An 8,084-nucleotide genomic window follows, 5' to 3' on the forward strand; every position below is an offset into this window, starting at 1 on the left:
TTTAACTCGATGTAAATTACAAATAAAGCTCATACAAGATGTCTTAAATGAGACTAATAGTTTTTAAACAAATTAATGCATCAAGACAGTTAAGGTCTTTTTTTAAATAAAATTCTTTGTGAAAATTTGTAGAACAAAGCAAGAAATTTCTTTCAGAGTCTCGGATTTTAGTTCAAAATTTTTTCAACAGTTGTTTTTTTCAACTTCAGTTTTTTTTAACGTTTCCTTCTATTTAATTATGAGAACTTCAGTTCATGAGATTTGTAATTGATGATTAATGTTCAAAAAATATTGTAATATTATTCTCTTTCATTGTAATATTATTCAAAAAGTTCAACGATTTGCATCGTGATTTTCAATCGTTCATTCTTGATTCACCATTTGGAGCCCTATCGGTAGAAAAAAAATTGAACAAAAAGCAAGAAATCTAGAAGAAAAATCTATACCAATTACTGCAAGCCTTATTTTATTCTTTTTCCCAGAAACGTTTTCCTGCTATAAATTTTTAAATATCGTCAGTCTAATTGAGGATAAACTTGTAATTAATGCCTATTTATTGAAATTTTTATATTGATATTTACACCAATATATCGAATCAATTTTAATAAGATAAATACATTTTAATGTAATGATAAATACATTTGAATATGATCTTTGTCCCTTAAAAATTATTGTTTCAATTTTCAAAATTCCACATTCTACACTAAATTTGTTACTATCTTTTGTTATGTAGTAAATATGAAAACTGAATATGTATTTAAATCATAAAAAATGCCGGAACAAATATTCTTCCTTACCAAATATAAGAATACTTATATATTTATATTCTTTTTAATTTCACATTAGTGTAGCCAACTTTCATGCAATTTCATTTTAATGTAAATCAAACCTATAAGCTAGAACCTTGCATCACAAGAATTTAAAAAAGGCATATTATTGATTAAGTATATATGAAGCAAGTTCAATATAAAAAGTTACAAAAATACAAGTAGTATGAAACTAAAACAATGTAGAAAGTCGCAATTAATTATTTTCAAAAGCAAATGTTAATATTGTAATGTAAGTGTTAAAATAATAAAATATCGACTCAACAATATGCAATAATTGATTCTAGAGATAATTATGATAAGATGTTCTTATCAGCTGCATATACATATATTGCGTCAAAATTTGAACATATTCATATTTGCCTCGAAAAATGATAAGATTTGTGCTAAATTTTAGCATTTTTTTTGTTGACTTAATTGCATGTGCAATGATTTTCATAATAATAGAAAAAAACAAATCATAACAATGGTAGATAGTATAAGATGATTATAATCAGTATAGATACATATTTTACACCTAAGAAAGTATTTCTCATAAATCTCCGATATGTATTAATTGTCAATTTAGAATTTACATTAAAATTAATATTTCTTCACAAAATATATTTTTTCTCTAATTTTTGAAAAATACTTATTTTTAAAACAAGAATTATACTTATTAAAAATACGAATTTTTTTTAAAAAAATGTTTATTTATTTAATTTAAATTTTAAAAATAAAAATTACATCTTTTTTAAATTATATTATCTCTTAAAAAACAAATTACATATTTAAGTACCTATTATTACTTGTTCAGCACATTAAGAGATAGATTTTAAATAAAATGTCTATATTATTGAAACCTTATATATAGCTACGTAGTTATCAAACAAGGAGCTGATAAAAGTCTACTTTTTTAGGCTATAATTGTGAAATTTTTCGTGGGCAATTTCACTCAAAACTGTGGATAATGCAACATATTCATATTTTATATAAAAATTATCACATGCAACGAAATAAATTTACGAAGTTGAAAAGCCGTAGTTTATAATGCTTGTCTGATATTTATCCAATGGTTAAAGTACTGAGGTTCTATATCAGTTAACTATTAGAAGTCCACCCAGCTTTAAATCGATGAATGTCATCTAGTATGAGAAATGAAGGTGACAGGTGCGCAACGCTGACACCATCATGCTGTTAGACTCGAAATTGTGAAATCTTAAACTCTAAGACCCTAATAGACAACAACTGGCTGTTGCGAAAAGATATTAATTTGACCCTGAAGAAAATATTTTCGATCAAAATCTCTCTGGAAACAATACTGATCGATGAATCATAAAATCACTAAGTCAAATTCTAAGAATTACAACTCCTTATGACTTTTTTGATCGAATGTTTTACGTCAAATGCATTTAAAATTCCTTGTCATAACACTAAAAATAAAACAGTATTCAGTATTTAAAGCAAATCTACTTGTCAGACAAACCTGTTGTTAATCATGGGTAAAAATTTGATATCGACTGCACCGTAAAAAATTCCGAATCAAATTACAGTTTAAGCACTTTGAAAGAAAAAGCACTTTGCGTGCCTCATCCGTAAAATTCATTTTACCATGAATGCCATTTTTTCCATAAAATACTATACCGTAATTTTTACAGTAATATTTACTTAACTATAATGATTCAATGATTTTACTGTTATTATTACTTAAAAAATTACGGTGTATCAGATATCTTGTTCCGTACCATGTTCCGTTAAAAATTGATTTTACGAAAAGAAAATTTTACATTAATTTAATCCATATTTTTTTACAGCGTTGTCAAATCAAGCATTTTTATCAAAAACTTCTCATTTGCTTAGCATTGGAGAAGTATTTCATAAAAGAAAATGTTCTAAAACGAAGATCATAAAGTGTTCTCTTGTAAGCAATGGGACTTATCCAAGCAAAAGGTTTTTAAAAGGGAAATTGAGTATAGAAAATAACCTTATATAATTTCGACCTTATGTTATTAGACCTTTAAACCCTTATGTAATTAGTTCAAACGATTTGAAAATATTTTAGAAAAATGCTTAAAGTTTTATATAATTAATTTCTTTCAACTTGAAAACAAAAGATAGTTCAATTTCGTACTGTTTAAAAAAATAAAACACTTATTAAAAGTTTTTATTCAAATTTATGATTTTATTAATTTTTAGTTTATTAAAGTTTTAATATTAATTATTATTAGTTAGGTTTATTTATTTAAATATTTGTTTATTTGACTAACTGAGAAGTAAAATGACACTTTTTTTGTATTGTATTTTGTATTCGAAAACTATCATAATAATTAATCACAAATTGTAATGTATCAACATGACTAAATGCATTTACATATTTAACAATATTGTTTATTTAACTGCATAAATTAGTTCAAATTTTAACTTACACCACGCTGTTTCAGTTAATACATGCAATGACTTTTATATCTGTTATTCTTTACAAAAACTAAATATTTTAAAATGCTGCTGCATTTTAATAGTTATTCACTAATAACACAAGAACGTTTTATTTATGTTTATCAAATTTTAGAAGAAAAAAAATCTATCAATGCTTCGTTTTGGTCGCATTTATCATTGCGGATTGGGTAAAACGTTTACTATTTTTAATATTGACGTAATAAATTCTTGAAAGAGTTGAATCACTCTGTTTAACTAATATTTCATCAGTTTAATTCTTTAGCATTAATAAAAATAATCAACAAAAAAAAAAAAAATTTTTTTCACAAACTCTACAAACTTTTCATTCAAAAAGAACACGACTAGTTTCTGAAGACCTAACTAAATTTATTCTTTTTAAAAAATAAGCACATTTTTTATTTTTTTTTATCATCCAAATTCTTTGATCCACTCCCTCTTATAAATCAAAACGCATATAGCCGAAATATTTCAAAAACTATTGAAGAAAAAATTAACTTTTTCTGTTCCTAATATATAGAAAATATTCTTTTATAATTTTTTATGTATTATCTTAATTTTTTCTGAATACCTTAACTTTCTGAATGAATCTATACTGACATTTCTGATCGTCATCTTAAAGCATTATATTTTCGTATTTCTCTGAGTGTTTTTTTATTTTTTATTTTTACAATACATATTCAATATTACTGCCATTGACACTGACGTGACACTGCCAGGGACTGACATTGAGACTGCATTCTTTATTGGTTTTGCCCTTTTTTTTAGCTGTATTGAAATGTTTCTAATAATTATTTTATTTTTTATTATTATAAAAATTTATTGTTAAGATGAGAATACTGCACATGTCATAATTGTACATCATTAATAAAAAATGAAATTATATAGATTTTCTTTAAAATAGCAAAATCGTATTACGTACAATTTTAAAAATTATGATAATATAAGGAATTGCATAGAAACTTCTACGCAATGTGATAAAAATTAAAAGCTTTTTTCCCAACTCAAATCCTTTTTTTTAAATTTAGTTTTTCTTATAATTCATTTAATTTAAACAAAATAACTATTTCAGTTTATCGTTAAAACTCTTCTTTAAACGCTTTTATTCTTTATAAACCTATTTTCAATTTACTTCATTCTTTAAAAAAATATTCTTTAATTCCGCTATCGTTAATATTTTTTTTTTTCATATTCTCAGATATTCATCTTAATACGTTTATTTAATCTAAAAATAAAACTTGGTTGGTAAAATGAAAAGAAGTATTTTAAGCGCATATAGACGCATTGAATTAGAATAAAAATTGCTATTTATTTTTACAGTATAAACTGTTTAGCTTCAATGAACAAAACTCGTTGTTTTAATTTAGATTCGAAGGTAACTAAAATTTAACGAAGATTTCATAATTTTAACACAAATATCTTTTTATTCTATAAATAGTGAATATTTTTTGAATATAAACAAAATCGTTTGTTTAAAACAATCCTTTTATTCAATAAATTGCTTCTAATATTTTTTAATATGATTAATCGTTTGATGAAAAAATCTCTTTATTCTATAAATCGTTCCTACTATTTTTTAATATCAAAAATTTTGAATAAAAAAATTTTTAGAATAGCATTAAATAATTTATAAACGCATATTAAATTAATGCTTCGAAATTGTAAACCAGTTGATATTACGTCACCTAATGCGTATACGGTGCTATAAATTATCACACAAGGTGATATAAATTATCATGATGCTATAAATTAGCAATTAATTATCACTTAATTTTTCACTGTAAAACTGTTCATTTTTAATGAACGAAACTCTTTATTTTAATTTACAATCTAAGGTAAATAAAATTTGATGGAGATTTAAAAATTTTAACACAAATATCGTTTTATTCTATACATCATTTCCAATATTTTTTGAATATAGACAACCATTTGTTTAAGAAATTTTTAAAATAGCAGTAATGACTTTATAACCGCATATTAAATTAATACTTCGAAATTGTAAACAAGTTCATATTACGTCAGCTAATGCGCATTGGTAATAATAAATATTTGATAAATGATAATAAATTATCAAATTTGATACAAATGACTTAGATATTGTTCATCAACTTATATAATGTTCCAGTTATTAAAGAATTGAATGTTTGCAACAGTTTTTATGAAAAAATTCACCGCATCAAATAACATCGAATAAGAGAATTAAATAGTGTGACAGAGATAAATGAGAAGGAAAAAAATCGACACTAATGTAGGACTTATCAACACAAGTAAAGAATATGTTAGATGTAAAACACTAGAAATATTTTATTTATCTTCGAACTTGTAAGAATTGATTGTACGAATGGCAAAAATAAATATACAATGACGCACTTCCACAGTGCCCTACATTTTGCTGCTTGAATGAATATAAAACAAACACTTAAAATTAAATTGGTAATTTTCACTCTTTAAAAACATTTTTATAAAAATTCGGAAAAGGAGGAATCTGTACTCACATAATCCCGGAAATTTTTTGTACCTCAGTTATTCCACACTTCCGGGAAGTCATTTTAAAAATATATTGTCGTCTGCTAAATTTTAAGGAACGTCGCGGACAATGACTCCCAATACTTTCCCAGACTGTCAACAGAGGGCGCTAACGAATAGTAAACAAAACCAAATGGAAGTGTGGCGTTTTCATACACGCGCCTGAAACTTTTATTTTTATGCAAGACTATTTCGAAATTTTTTTTTAATTGACGTCTGCTTTAAGACGATTGTCCCTTTCTATAGATATATATATATGTATATATATATATATTATTTTTAATGTAATAGTAAGTGTATTTATTTCTTCGAATTTTTTATACTTGATTTTCTTCTTTATTCTGAGTAAAATGTATCCATGTTGTTTTGAAAGAAGATAGTGATACTTTTTTATCAGAGAGAACTCTTTTTTTTTTAAGTACATTTTTTATGTAAGGCAAAACAAATTACCTTTTCTATAGGTGAACTAACAGAAGTACGTTACTCTACAGATATGGACATTCAAATAATTTATTAGATATGTCCCTTTGAAAAATGTAAAAAAAATTTATTAAATTTAATAAAAATTAATTAAATTTAATAAAAAAATTTTAAATTTTATAAAAATTTATTAATTTTTGTAAAATTTTGTAAAAAAATTTAAGCTTTATAAAATATCTAGAGCCATGATAAATTTTTAAAATAATGTTTTTCTTTCACTTAAATGTCTATTGGAATTCATGGATGCAGAATATGATCTCGAGAATGAGTTTCCGAGGAAATTTCGGCAGCCCCTTGAAAATTTTTTGGTCTAATAAAAAAAAACAAGGAAAGAAAATCGCCACAAATTGTTTTGTTACAAAAAAACGTTGTAGCAATTTTTTTCTGAACATTGTTAAATCTTTCAGCTAAATGTAAAATGTAGTATGCGGACAAATAAAGCTTAAGAAAGATAGAAAAGTAAGTCCTTATTTAGACACTAAAATATTCATATTTTAAGTTTATCTTAACATAGTTCTCATTTCCTTTTGCCACATCAACCTACTCTCGATAAAAGAAAACAAGGAATATCTTCTACAGTGTTAAATCTAACACAAATAACATTATATCTCAATTTATTTAATTATTAGTTTATAACTGGGATCTTAAAATTATTTTTACATTGAAGCATATTTCGATTTTATTTTTAACACCTTTTTATTCATTTATTTAAGAATTGTACAAAATCAAATAATTCTATTTTCTTTGTTAAAAGAAAAAATTTAATAATACACATAAATTTACTTTTTAAGAATATTTTGTAAAAGTTATTGTAACAAAAAAAATAAGAGTTTAAAGGAAAAAAATTAAAAAAAAAAAAAAGCAGCATTTTGCGGAATAATCAGGATTTGAGAATTTTTCATCCCTGCTGGAATTTTGAATCAACAAAAATTAAAATTAATATAAACTAAAATATTCTTAATAGATCATAATTTTTAAAATCTGTTGATATTTTAAGAGTTATGCTCAGCTTTTAGCAACATTTATCATTTGTGAAGTATTTTTTGCACAAACTGCACGGAGAAAAGAGTTCTAGAAAAATTACTGTACTATATGATAATGATATTTCACATTAAAAAAAAAAATTTAGTTACTAAAACCAAAATATACGGTATTTAAACCATTCATTTGTTAGTTTTTCCGTTCATATGATAACGGTTCTTAAGAGACTCTGGTTTTTCAAGTTACAGATTTTATTCCCTCAGATTTAGTAGAAAAAACAAAACTGAAAATAACATTCTTACCGAATAAATTATTTATATGGTATGCTCTAAGATATCATGATAAAATTACCAAATTTTACCACATTTATCGAAGAACCATATTGTTTAGTTAATTTTATCAAAATTGTTACCAATTCGTTTCAAAGGAAAAAGTTTTTGAGTTCCAATTGAACCAGAAACATTGTAAATTTTATCGTATTCTACTAGCATTGGACATTTCTCAGTGTAGAAAAATTTGTATATTTGATTCACGGTTGTGTGCAATGGAGTCTCCACAATTTGCGTCTTTACGACTCCTAGATTCCTAAATATGACTCAGAATCCTCAAAATATAAATTATATTTACTAAGTTTTACCAATGCGCTTCGAAGAAAAATGTTTTTGAGTTCCAATTGAACCAGAAACATGGTAAATTTTATCATATTCTACTAGCATGGGACATTGCTCAGTGTAGAAAAATTTGTATATTTGATTCACGGTTGTGTGCAATGGAGTCTCCACAATTTGCGTCTTTACGACTCCTAGGTTCCTAAATATGACTCAGAATCCTCAAAAT

The sequence above is a fragment of the Parasteatoda tepidariorum genome, chromosome 8 (assembly GCF_043381705.1).
Source record: "Parasteatoda tepidariorum isolate YZ-2023 chromosome 8, CAS_Ptep_4.0, whole genome shotgun sequence".
In the NCBI taxonomy this organism is placed as follows: Eukaryota; Metazoa; Arthropoda; class Arachnida; order Araneae; family Theridiidae; genus Parasteatoda; species Parasteatoda tepidariorum.